The sequence below is a fragment of the Alosa alosa genome, unplaced genomic scaffold (genome assembly GCF_017589495.1).
Source record: "Alosa alosa isolate M-15738 ecotype Scorff River unplaced genomic scaffold, AALO_Geno_1.1 AALO_1.0_unplaced_445, whole genome shotgun sequence".
NCBI classification, from domain to species: Eukaryota; Metazoa; Chordata; class Actinopteri; order Clupeiformes; family Clupeidae; genus Alosa; species Alosa alosa.
The window spans coordinates 1-11,579 of NW_025962594.1; the positions used below are offsets into that span (position 1 = coordinate 1).

An 11,579-nucleotide genomic window follows, 5' to 3' on the forward strand; every position below is an offset into this window, starting at 1 on the left:
CCATACCACGCTGAAACGCACGCCCGCTCGTCTGATCTCCCGGAAGCTAAGCAGCTCGGGCCTGGTTAGTACTTGGATGGGATTTGCCTGGGAATACCAGGTGCTGTAGCGTTTGCTTGCTTGTGCAGGCAGGCGGTTGAGGTTGATGAGCGATGTCAGTTGTTGGTCGTTCTACGGCCATACCACACTGAGCCGCGCCAGCTCTCGTCTGATCTCGGAAGCTAAGCAGCGTGGGCCTGGTTAGTACTTGGATGGGGAGACGCCTGGGAATACCAGGTGCTGTAAAGCGTTTTTGCTTGCTTGTGTGCAGGCAGGCGGTTGAGGTTGATGAGGCGTGTCCAAGTGGTTGAGTAGTCGCTTTACGTCCATAACTGCACGCCAGCTCTCGTCTGATCTCAGGAGCTAAGGGCGTCGGGCCTGGGTACTGGGAATACCAGGTGCTGTATGCAGGAGAGCGTTGAAAGGTTGATGAGCGTTTTACTGAGCAGGTGCTGTAAAGCGTTTTGCTTGCTTGTGCAGGCAAAGCGGTTGAAGGTTGATGAGCGTGTCCAGTGGTTGAGTAATAAACTACGGCCTTACCAGCTGAGCACGCCCGCTCTCGTCTGATCTCCGGAAGCTAAGCAGCGTCGGGCCTGGTTAGTACTTGGATGGGGACGCCTGGGAATACCAGGTGCTGTAAAGCGTTTGCTTGCTTGTGCAGGCAGAAGCGGTTGAGGTTGATGAAGCGTGTCCAGTGGCTGACTAATAAACTACGGCCATACCAGCTGACACGCCCGCTCTCGTCTGATCTCCGGAAGCTAAGCAGCGTCGGGCCTGGTTAGTACTTGGATGGGAGCCGCCTGGGAATACCAGGTGCTGTAAGCGTTTTGCTTTCTTGTGCAGGCAGGCGGTTGAAGGTTGATGAGCGTGTCCAGTGGTTGAGGTAAATAAACTACGGCCATACCTGCGCTGAGCAGGTGCTGTAAGCGTTTTTTGCTTGTGCAGGCAAGCGGTTGAAGGTTGATGAGCGTGTCAAGTGGTTGAGTAATAAACTTACGGCCATACCGCGCTGAACCACGCCCGCTCTCGTCTGATCTCCGGAAGCTAAGCAGCGTCGGGCCTGGTTAGTACTTGGATGGGAGACGCCTGGGAATACCAGGTGCTGTAAAGCGTTTTGCTTGCTTGTGCAGGCAAGCGGTTGAAGGTTGATGAGCGTGTCAGTGGTTGAGTAATAAACTGCGGCGCTGAGCAAGGTGCCAAGCGTTTTCTCGTCTGAGCAGCGTCGGCCCTGGTTGGCTTGGATGTTTTACCAGAATACCAGGTGCTGTAAGCTTTTTGCAGGCAGGCAAGCGGTTGAAGGTTTATGAGCGTGTCCAGTGGTTGAGTAATCGCTTACGGCCATACCACGCTGAGCGCGGCCAGCTCTCGTCTGATCTCGGAAGCTAAGCAGCGTCGGGCCTGGTTAGTACTTGGATGGGAGACAGCCTGGGAATACCAGGTGCTGTAAAGCGTTTTGCTTGCTTGTGCAGGCAGGCGGTTGAGGTTGATGAGCGTGTCAGTGGTTGGTAATAAACTACGGCCATACCACGCTGAGCAGGTGCTGTAAGCGATTTTGCTTGCTTGTGCAGGCAAGCGGTTGAAGCGGATGGCGTGTCAGTGGTTGAGTAATGAAACTACGGCCATACCGCGCTGATACGCCAGGTCCCTGCTCGGAAGCTAAGGCGTCGGGCCTGGTTAGTACTTGGATGGCAGAAGCCTACCTGGAATACCAGGTGCTGTAAGCATTTTGCTTGCTTGTGCAGGCAGAAGCGGTTGAAGGTTGATGAGCGTGTCAGTGGTTGACGGCCTAATTGCGCCGCTCTCGTCTGATCCATACGTCTGGCCTGGTTAGTACTTGGATGACAGCCTGGGCAGGTGCTGTAAAGCGTTTTGCTTGCTTGTGCAGGCAGAAGCGGTTGAAGTTGATGAGCGTGTCAGTGGTTGAGTAATTGCTTACGGCCATACCACGCTGAACCGCGCCCGCTGATCTAAACAGCGTGTCGGGCCTGATAATTGGATGGGAGATCGCCTGGAAGGTGCTAAGCGGCGTCGGGCCTGGTTATTACTTGGATGGGGAGACGCCTGGGAATACCAGGTGCTGTAAAGCGTTTTGCTTGCTTGTGCAGGCAGAAGCGGTTGAAGGTTGATGGGCGTGTCAGTGGTTGAGTAATCGCTTAATGCTGGAACGCGCCGGCCTGATCCCGGAAATAGCGTCGGGCCTGGTTAGTACACCGCCTGGGACCAGGTGCTGTAAGCGTTTTGCTTGCTTGTGCAGGCAGAAGCGGTTGAAGGTTGATGAAGCGTGTCGAGTGGTTGAGTAATAAACTACGGCCATACCCGCTGAGCACGCCCGCTCTCGTCTGATCTCCGGGAAGCTAAGCAGCGTCGGGCCTGGTTAGTACTTGGATGGGGGAGGCCGCCTGGGAATACCAGGTGCTGTAAAGCGTTTTGCTTGCTTGTGCAGGCAGAAGCGGTTGAGTTGATGAGCGTGTCAGTGGTTGAGTAATCGCTACGGCCATACCACGCTGAGCAGGTGCTGTAAGCGTTTTTGCTTCTGTTCGGAAGCTGGGTTGATGAGCGTCTGGCCTGGTTAGTACTTGGATGGGGAGACCGCCTGGGAACTAAAGCACCAGGTGGGCTGCTGTAAGCGTTTTGCTTGCTTGTGCAGGCAAGCGGTTGAGGTTGATGAGCGTGTCAGTGGTTGGTAATAAACTACGGCCATACCACGCTGAACCGCCCGCTCGTCTGATCCGGAAGCTAAGCAGCGTCGGGCCTGGTTAGTACTTGGATGGGAGACCGCCTGGGAATACCAGGTGCTGTAAGCGTTTTGCTTGCTTGTGCAGGCAGAAGCGGTTGAAGGTTGATGAGCGTGTCAGTGGTTGAGTAATAAACTACGGCCATACCACGCTGAGCCAGCTCTCGTCTGATCCGGAAGCTAAGAGCGTCGGGCCTGGTTAGTACTTGGATGGGAGACGCCTGGGAATACCAGGTGCTGTTTTGCTTGCTTGTGCAGGCAAGCCGGTTGAAGGTTGATGAAGCGTGTCAGTGGTTGAGTAATTGCTTACGGCCATACCACGCTGAAACTCCCGCTCTGATCTGATCGGAAGCTAAACGGCGTCGGGCCTGGTTAGTACTTGGATGGGAGACCGCCTAGAATACCAGGTGCTGTAAAGCGTTTTGCTTGCTTGTGCAGGCAGAAGCGGTTGAAGGTTGATGAGCGTGTCCAGTGGTTGAGTAATAAACTACGGCCATACCACGCTGAGACGCCAGCTCTCGTCTGATCTGAGCTTGGATGTTTGCTACCAGGTGCTGTAAGCGTTTTGCTTGCTTGGCCTGAAGCGGTTGAAGGTTGATAGCGTGTGGATGGTTGAGTAACCGCCTACGGCCATACCCGCTACCAGGTGCTCTGGCTGATTTGCTTGCTAAGCAGCGTCGGGCCACTTGGATGGGAGCAGCCTGGGAATACCAGGTGGTTGAAGGCTTTGACCACGCTGAGCGTGAGCGTGTCAGTGGTTGAGTAATAAACTGGGCCGGCCATACCAGCGTCTGGGCTGGAGCAGGTGCTGTAAGCGTTTTGCTTGCTTGTGCAGGCAAGCGGTTGAAGGTTGATGAGCGTGTCAGTGGTTGAGTAATAAACTACGGCCATACCACGCTGAAGCGCCAGCTCTCGTCTGATCGGAAGCTAAGCTGGCGTCGGGCCTGGTTAGTACTTGGATGGGAGACCGCCTGGGAATACCAGGTGCTGTAAGCGTTTTGCTTGCTTGTGCAGGCAAGCGGTTGAGGTTGATGAGCGTGTCAGTGGTTGAGTAATAAACTACGGCCATACCCGCTGAGCGCCGCTCGTCTGATCTGGAAGCTAAGCAGCGTCGGGCCTGGTTAGTACTTGGATGGGAGACGCCTGGGAATACCAGGTGCTGTAAGCGTTTTGCTTGCTTGTGCAGGCAGCAAGCGGTTGAAGGTTGATGAGCGTGTCAGTGGTTGAGTAATAAACTACGGCCATACCCGCTGAACGCGCCAGCTCTGCCGTCTGATCTCGGAAGCTAAACAGCGTCGGACCTGGTTAGTACTTGGATGGGAGACCGCCTGGGAATACCAGGTGCTGTAAGCGTTTTGCTTGCTTGTGCAGGCAAGCGGTTGAGGTTGATGAAGCGTGTCGAGTGGTTGACTAATAAACTACGGCCATACCACGCTGAATACGCCCGCTCGTCTGATCTCGGAAGCTAAGCAGCGTCGGGCCTGGTTAGTACTTGGATGGGAGACCGCCTGGGAATACCAGGTGCTGTAAGCGTTTGCTTGCTTGTGCAGGCAAGCGGTTGAAGGTTGATGAGCGTGTCAGTGGTTGAGTAATAAACTACGGCCATACCACGCTGAGCTGCGCCAGCTCTCGTCTGATCACCGGAAGCTAAGCAGCGTCGGGCCTGTTTAGTACTTGGATGGGAGACCGCCTGGGAATACCAGGTGCTGTAAGCGTTTTGCTTGCTTGTGCAGGCAAGCGGTTGAGGTTGATGAGCGTGTCCGTGGTGGTTGAGTAATAAAACTGACCATACCGCGCCTGAGCAGGTGCTGTAAGCGTTTTTGCTTGCTTGTGCAGGCAGAAGCGGTTGAAAGGTTGATAAAGCGTGTCAGTGGTTGAGTAATCGCTACGGCCATACCTGCGCTGAGCGCCGCTCTCGTCTGATCTCGGAAGCTAAGCAGCGTCGGGCCTGGTTAGTACTTGGATGGGAGACGCCTGGGAATACCAGGTGCTGTAAGCGTTTTGCTTGCTTGTGCAGGCAAGCGGTTGAGGTTGATGAGCGTGTCAGTGGTTGAGTAATAAACACGGCCATACCACGCTGAGCACGCCCGCTCTCGTCTGATCTCGGAAGCTAAGCAGCGTCGGGCCTGGTTAGTACTTGGATGGGAGACCGCCTGGGAATACCAGGTGCTGTAAGCGTTTTGCTTGCTTGTGCAGGCAGAGCGGTTGAAGGTTGATGAGCGTGTCCAGTGGTTGAGTAATAAACTACGGCCATACCACGCTGAGCAGGTGCTGTAAAGCGTTTTGCTTGTTTTGCTTGTGCAGGCAAGCGGTTGAAGGTTGATGAGCGTGTCCAGTGGTTGAGTAATAAACTTACGGCCATACCACGCTGAAACTGCGCCAGCTCGTCTGATCCCGGAAGCTAAGCACCGTCGGGCCTGGTTAGTACTTGGATGGGAGACCGCCTGGGAATACCAGGTGCTGTAAGCGTTTTGCTTGCTTGTGCAGGCAGCAAGCGGTTGAGGTTGATGAGCGTGTCAGTGGTTGAGTAATAAACTACGGCCATACCACGCGCACGCCAGCTCGTCTGATCTCGGAAGCTAAGCAGCGTCGGGCCTGGTTAGTACTTGGATGGGAGACCGCCTGGGAATACCAGGTGCTGTAAGCGTTTTGCTTGCTTGTGCAGGCAGAGCGGTTGAAGGTTGATGAACGTGTCCGAGTGGTTGAGTAATCGCTTACGGCCATACCACGCTGAGCAGGTGCTGTAAGCGTTTTGCTTGCTTGTGCAGGCAGAGCGGTTGAAGGTTGATGAACGTGTCCGAGTGGTTGAGTAATAGCTTACGGCCATACCACGCTGAGCACGCCCGCTCTCGTCTGATCTCGGAAGCTAAGCAGCGTCGGGCCTGGTTAGTACTTGGATGAGACCGCCTGGGAATACCAGGTGCTGTAAGCGTTTTGCTTGCTTGTGCAGGCAGAAGCGGTTGAAGGTTGATGAGCGTGTCAGTGGTTGAGTAATAAACTACGGCCATACCACGCTGAGCGCCCGCTCTCGTCTGCTGTAAGCAGCGTCTGGCCTTTGCTGGATGGGGAGACCGCCTGGGAATACCAGGTGCAGGCAAGCGGTTGAAGGTTGATGAGCGTGTCCAGTGGTTGAGTAATAAACTACGGCCATACCGCGCTGAGCTGCGCCAGCTCTCGTCTGATCCGGAAGCTAAGCAGCGTCGGGCCTGGTTAGTACTTGGATGGGAGCCCGCCTGGGAATACCAGGTGCTGTAAGCGTTTTGCTTGCTTGTGCAGGCAGGCGGTTGAGGTTGATGAGCGTGTCAGTGGTTGAGTAATAAACTACGGCCATACCACGCTGAGCCGCGCCAGCTCGTCTGATCTCGGAAGCTAAGCAGCGTCGGGCCTGGAGTACCCGGATGGGAGAGCCTGGGAATACCAGCGTTTTGCTTGTGCAGGGCCGGTTGAAGGTTGATGAGCGTGATGGTTGAGTAATAAACTACGGCCATACCGCTGAGCGCCCGCTCTCGTCTGATCTCGGAAGCTAAGCGGCGTCGGGCCCTTGGATGGGAATACCAGGTGCTGTAAGCGTTTTGCTTGCTTGTGCAGGCAGAAGCGGTTGAAGGTTGATGAGCGTGTCAGTGGTTGAGTAATAAACTACGGCCATACCACGCTGAACGCGCCGCTCTCGTCTGATCTCGGAAGCTAAGCAGCGTCGGGCCTGGTTAGTACTTGGATGGGAGACGCCTGGGAATACCAGGTGCTGTAAGCGTTTTGCTTGCTTGTGCAGGCAGAAGCGGTTGAGGTTGATGAGCGTGTCAGTGGTTGAGTAATAAACTACGGCCATACCGCGCTGAGCAGCGTGCTCTCGTCTGATCTTGGAAGCTAAAGTAGCGTCGGGCCTGGTTATGTACTTGGATGGGGAGACCGCCTGGGAATACCAGGTAAAGCAGTCTGATCTGGAAGCTAAGCGTGTCGGGTGGTTGTAATGGATGCCCCCAGCCCCGCCACGCTGAGCAGGTGCTGTAAGCGTTTTGCTTGCTTGTGCAGGCAAGCGGTTGAAGGTTGATGAGCGTGTCAGTGGTTGAGTAATAAACTACGGCCATACCCGCTGAGCACGCCCGGCTCGTCTGATCTGGAAGCTAAGCAGCGTCGGGCCTGGTTAGTACTTGGATGGAGACCGCCTGGGAATACCAGGTGCTGTAAGCGTTTTGCTTGCTTGTGCAGGCAGAAGCGGTTGAAGGTTGATGAGCGTGTCAGTGGTTGAGTAATAAACTACGGCCATACCGCGCTGAGCAGGTGCGCGCCCGCTCGTCTGATCTCGGAAGCTAAGCAGCGTCGGGCCTGGTTAGTACTTGGATGGGAGACCGCCTGGGAATACCAGGTGCTGTAAGCGTTTTGCTTGCTTGTGCAGGCAAGCGGTTGAAGGTTGATGAGCGTGTCAGTGGTTGAGTAATGACGGCCCATACCCTGCGCTGAGCAGGTGCTGTAAAGCGTTTTGCTTGCTTGTGCAGGCAAGCGGTTGAGGTTGATAGCGTGTCAGTGGTTGAGTAATAAAACTACGGCCATACGTATGGCGCTGAGACGCGCCAGCTCTCGTCTGATCTCGGAAGCTAAGCAGCGTCGGGCCTGGTTAGTACTTGGATGGGAGACCGCCTGGGAATACCAGGTGCTGTAAAGCGTTTTGCTTGCTTGTGCAGGCAAGCGGTTGAAGGTTGATGAGCGTGTCAGTGGTTGAGTAATAAACTACGGCCATACCTGCGCTGAAACGCGCCGCTCGTCTGATCTCGGAAGCTAAGCAGCGTCTGGCCTGGTTAGTACTTGGAAGGGTAGACAGCCTGGGAATACCAGGTGCTGTAAGCGTTTTGCTTGCTTGTGCAGGCAGGATGGGGATGAGCGTGTCTGGTTGAATAAACCACGGTGCACGCTGAGCAGGTGCTGTTGCGTTTTTGCTTGCTTGTGCAGGCAAGCGGTTGAAGGTTGATGAGCGATGTCAGTGGTTGAGTAATAAACTACGGCCATACCACGCTGAGCACGCCCGCTCTCGTCTGATCTCGGAAGCTAAGCAGCGTCGGGCCTGGTTAGTACTTGGATGGGGAGACGCCTGGGAATACCAGGTGCTGTAAGCGTTTTGCTTGCTTGTGCAGGCAGAAGCGGTTGAGGTTGATGAGCGTGTCAGTGGTTGAGTAATAAACTACGGCCATACCACGCTGAGCACGCCCGCTCTCGTCTGATCTCGGAAGCTAAGCAGCGTCGGGCCTGGTTAGTACTTGGAAGGGGAGACGCCTGGGAATACCAGGTGCTGTAAGCGTTTTGCTTGCTTGTGCAGGCAGGCAGGTTGAAGCGATGTCAGTGGTTGGTTACGGCCAAGGTTGATGCAAAGCGTTTGCGTGTCCAGTGGTTGAGTAATAAACTACGGCCATACTGCGCTGACGCCCGCTCTCGTCTGATCTCGGAAGCTAAGCAGCGTCGGGCCTGGTTGTACTTGGATGGGAGACCGCCTGGGAATACCAGGTGCTGTAAGCGTTTTGCTTGCTTGTGCAGGCAGAAGCGGTTGAAGGTTGATGAAGCGTGTCAGTGGTTGAGTAATCGCTTACGGCCATACCACGCTGAGCCGCTGCTCTCGTCTGATCTCGCTAAGCAGAGCGGTCTCTGGTTCTGATGGGAGACGCCTGGGAATACCAGGTGCAGCGTCGCTTGGCCTGGGTTAGTAGGTTGATGGCGGATGGTTGGATGGCTTACGGCCATACCACGAATACCAGGTGCTGTAAGCGTTTTGCTTGCTTGTGCAGGCAGAAGCGGTTGAAGGTTGATGAGCGTGTCAGTGGTTGAGTAATAAACTACGGCCATACCACGCTGCTGCGCGCGCTCTCGTCTGATCTCGGAAGCTAAGCAGCGTCGGGCCTGGTTAGTACTTGGATGGGAGACCGCCTGGGAATACCAGGTGCTGTAAGCGTTTTGCTTGCTTGTGCAGGCAGAGCGGTTGAGTTGATGAGCGTGTCAGTGGTTAAGTAATAAACTCACGGCCTACCGGCTAAAGCGCTGAGCAGGTGCTGTAAGCGTTTTGCTTGGTTTTGCTTGCTTGTGCAGGCAGAAGCGGTTGAAGGTTGATGAGCGTGTCAGTGGTTGAGTAATAAACTACGGCCATACCACGCTGAGCTGCGCCCGCTCTCGTCTGATCTGGAAGCTAAGCAGCGTCGGGCCTGGTTAGTACTTGGATGGGGAGACCGCCTGGGAATACCAGGTGCTGTAAGCGTTTTGCTTGCTTGTGCAGGCAGGCGGTTGAGGTTGATGAGCGTGTCAGTGGTTGAGTAATAAACTTACGGGCCTGAGCAGGTGCTGTAAAGCGTTTTGCTTGCTTGAGCAGGCGCGGTTGAAGGTTGATGAGCGTGTCAGTGGTTGTAATCTACGGCCATACCACGCTGAGTCACGCCAGCTCTCGTCTGATCTCGGAAGCTAAGCAGCGTCGGGCCTGGTTAGTACTTGGATGGGAGACGCCTGGGAATACCAGGTGCTGTAAGCGTTTTGCTTGCTTGTGCAGGCAAGCGGTTGAGGTTGATGAGCGTGTCAGTGGTTGAGTAATAAACTACGGCCATACCAGCTGAGCGCCTCTCGTCTGATCTGGAAGCTAAGCAGCGTCGGGCCTGGTTAGTACTTGGATGGGGAGCCGCCTGGGAATACCAGGTGCTGTAAGCGTTTTGCTTGCTTGTGCAGGCAGAAGCGGTTGAAGGGTTGATGAGCGTGTCAGTGGTTGAGTAATAAACTACGGCCATACCGCTGCGCCGCTCTCGTCTGATCCAGCTAAGCAGCGTCGGGCCTGGTTGAAGTACTTGGATGGGGAGACGCCTGGGAATACCAGGTGCTGTAAGCGTTTTGCTTGCTTGTGCAGGCAGGCGGTTGAAGGTTGATGAGCGTGTCAGTGGTTGAGTAATAGCTTACGGCCATACCACGCTGAAACCGCGGCCAGCTCTCGTCTGATCTCGGGAAGCTAAGCAGCGTGGGGCCTGGTTAGTACTTGGATGGGAGCCGCCTGGGAATACCAGGTGCTGTAAGCGTTTTGCTTGCTTGTGCAGGCAGAAGCGGTTGAAGGTTGATGGGCGTGTCAGTGGTTGAGTAATAAACTACGGCCATACCACACTGAGCACGCCCGGCTCGTCTGATCTCGGAAGCTAAGCAGCGTCGGGCCTGGTTAGTGCTTGGATGGTAGGCAGCCTGGGAATACCAGGTGCTGTAAGCGTTTTGCTTGCTTGTGCAGGCAGGCGGTTGAAGGTTGATGAGCGTATCCAGTGGTTGAGTAATAAACTACGGCCATACCACGCTGAGCCCCGTCGCTCTCGTCTGATCTCGGAAGCTAAGCAGCGTCGGGCCTGGTTAGTACTTGGATGGGAGACCGCCTGGGAATACCAGGTGCTGTAAGCGTTTTGCTTGCTTGTGCAGGCAAGCGGTTGAAGGTTGATGAGCGTGTCAGTGGTTGAGTAATTGCACTGGCCGCTGCGCTATTGTCCGATCTCCGCAAGCGTTTCTGTTATCTGGGAAGCTAAGCAGCGTCGGGCCTGGTTCAGTGGTTGGATGCCCGGCATCTGATCTTCGGAAGCTAAGCAGCGTCCTGGCCTGGTTAGCAGCCGCCTGGGTACCAGGTGCTGTAAGCGTTTTGCTTGCTTGTGCAGGCAAGCGGTTGAGGTTGATGAGCGTGTCAGTGGTTTGACTAATAAGCAGGTGCTACGGCCGCACCACGCTGAACGCCAGCTCGTCTGATCTCGGGAAGCTAAACAGCGTCGGGCCTGGTTAGTACTTGGATGGGGAGACGCCTGGGAATACCAGGTGCTGTAAAGCGTTTGCTTGCTTGCCCCGTTGAAGGTTGATGCAGGCAACGCTGGCGGTTGAAGGTTGATGAGCGTGTCAGGCAGTGGTTGAGGTTAATGTCGCTCAGCTTACGGCCATACGCTGAGCCGCCGCTCTCGTCTGATCTCGGAAGCTAAGCAGCGTCGGGCCTGGTTAGTACTTGGATGGGAGACCGCCTGGGAATACCAGGTGCTGTAAGTGTTTTGCTTGCTTGTGCAGGCAGAGCGGTTGAGGTTGATGAGCGTGTCAGTGGTTGAGGGTAATAAACTACGGCCACCCACGCTGAAACGCCGCCGCTCTCGTCTGATCTCGGGAAGCTAAGCAGCGTCGGGCCTGGTTAGTGCTTGGATGGGGGCAGCCTGGGAATACCAGGTGCTGTAAGCGATTTTGCTTGCTTGTGCAGGCAAGGCGGTTGAAGGTTGATGAAGCGTGTCAGTGGTTGAGCAATAAACTACGGCCATGCCACGCTGAACGCACCGCTCTCGTCTGATACCGGAGGCTAAGCGGCGTCGGGCCTGGTTAGTACTTGGATGTGGAGACGCCTGGGAATACCAGGTGCTGTAAGCGTTTTGCTTGCTTGTGCAGGCAGAAGCGGTTGAAAGGTTGATGAGCGTGTCAGTGGTTGAGTAATAAACCGGCCATACCAGCTGAGCCGCCCGCTCTCGTCTGATCTCGGAAGCTAACCTGGCGTCGGGCCTGGTTAGTACTTGGATGGGAGACGCCTGGGAATACCAGGTGCTGTAAGCGTTTGCTTGCTTGTGCAGGCAGGCGGTTGAGGGGTTGATGAGCGTGTCAGTGGTTGAGCAATGCGGCTTACGGTACATACCGCGTGAGCAGGTGCTGTAAGCGTTTTGCTTGCTTGTGCAGGCAAGCGGTTGAAGGTTGATGAGCGTGTCAGTGGTTGAGTAATGTCGCTTACGGCCATACCACGCTGAGCACGCCAGCTCGTCTGATCTCGGAAGCTAAGCAGCGTCGGGCCTGGTTA

General features: G+C 55.2%; 27 pseudogenes; all 27 read left to right on the forward strand.

Moving 5' to 3' along the window:
• Positions 1 to 169: 169 nt before the first annotated feature.
• Positions 170 to 288, forward strand: LOC125290389 (annotated as a pseudogene).
• A 742-nt stretch (positions 289 to 1,030) lies between these two features.
• Positions 1,031 to 1,150, forward strand: LOC125290374 (annotated as a pseudogene).
• A 219-nt stretch (positions 1,151 to 1,369) lies between these two features.
• On the forward strand, positions 1,370 to 1,489 carry LOC125290367 (annotated as a pseudogene).
• Positions 1,490 to 2,728: 1,239 nt separating this feature from the next.
• Positions 2,729 to 2,843, forward strand: LOC125290382 (annotated as a pseudogene).
• A 234-nt stretch (positions 2,844 to 3,077) lies between these two features.
• LOC125290385 lies at positions 3,078 to 3,192 on the forward strand (annotated as a pseudogene).
• A 460-nt stretch (positions 3,193 to 3,652) lies between these two features.
• LOC125290381 lies at positions 3,653 to 3,769 on the forward strand (annotated as a pseudogene).
• A 237-nt stretch (positions 3,770 to 4,006) lies between these two features.
• LOC125290378 lies at positions 4,007 to 4,126 on the forward strand (annotated as a pseudogene).
• Positions 4,127 to 4,189: 63 nt separating this feature from the next.
• On the forward strand, positions 4,190 to 4,306 carry LOC125290387 (annotated as a pseudogene).
• A 61-nt stretch (positions 4,307 to 4,367) lies between these two features.
• On the forward strand, positions 4,368 to 4,488 carry LOC125290373 (annotated as a pseudogene).
• Positions 4,489 to 4,832: 344 nt separating this feature from the next.
• Positions 4,833 to 4,951, forward strand: LOC125290376 (annotated as a pseudogene).
• A 172-nt stretch (positions 4,952 to 5,123) lies between these two features.
• Positions 5,124 to 5,242, forward strand: LOC125290368 (annotated as a pseudogene).
• A 64-nt stretch (positions 5,243 to 5,306) lies between these two features.
• LOC125290386 lies at positions 5,307 to 5,420 on the forward strand (annotated as a pseudogene).
• A 168-nt stretch (positions 5,421 to 5,588) lies between these two features.
• LOC125290365 lies at positions 5,589 to 5,705 on the forward strand (annotated as a pseudogene).
• A 207-nt stretch (positions 5,706 to 5,912) lies between these two features.
• On the forward strand, positions 5,913 to 6,031 carry LOC125290379 (annotated as a pseudogene).
• Positions 6,032 to 6,407: 376 nt separating this feature from the next.
• On the forward strand, positions 6,408 to 6,524 carry LOC125290369 (annotated as a pseudogene).
• Positions 6,525 to 7,025: 501 nt separating this feature from the next.
• Positions 7,026 to 7,148, forward strand: LOC125290377 (annotated as a pseudogene).
• A 161-nt stretch (positions 7,149 to 7,309) lies between these two features.
• Positions 7,310 to 7,433, forward strand: LOC125290384 (annotated as a pseudogene).
• A 329-nt stretch (positions 7,434 to 7,762) lies between these two features.
• Positions 7,763 to 7,881, forward strand: LOC125290366 (annotated as a pseudogene).
• A 63-nt stretch (positions 7,882 to 7,944) lies between these two features.
• Positions 7,945 to 8,063, forward strand: LOC125290371 (annotated as a pseudogene).
• Positions 8,064 to 8,163: 100 nt separating this feature from the next.
• On the forward strand, positions 8,164 to 8,278 carry LOC125290372 (annotated as a pseudogene).
• Positions 8,279 to 8,590: 312 nt separating this feature from the next.
• LOC125290390 lies at positions 8,591 to 8,708 on the forward strand (annotated as a pseudogene).
• Positions 8,709 to 8,888: 180 nt separating this feature from the next.
• Positions 8,889 to 9,008, forward strand: LOC125290383 (annotated as a pseudogene).
• Positions 9,009 to 9,156: 148 nt separating this feature from the next.
• On the forward strand, positions 9,157 to 9,275 carry LOC125290375 (annotated as a pseudogene).
• Positions 9,276 to 9,685: 410 nt separating this feature from the next.
• Positions 9,686 to 9,807, forward strand: LOC125290370 (annotated as a pseudogene).
• A 245-nt stretch (positions 9,808 to 10,052) lies between these two features.
• LOC125290391 lies at positions 10,053 to 10,171 on the forward strand (annotated as a pseudogene).
• Positions 10,172 to 10,681: 510 nt separating this feature from the next.
• On the forward strand, positions 10,682 to 10,795 carry LOC125290380 (annotated as a pseudogene).
• A 248-nt stretch (positions 10,796 to 11,043) lies between these two features.
• Positions 11,044 to 11,161, forward strand: LOC125290388 (annotated as a pseudogene).
• Positions 11,162 to 11,579: the final 418 nt, after the last annotated feature.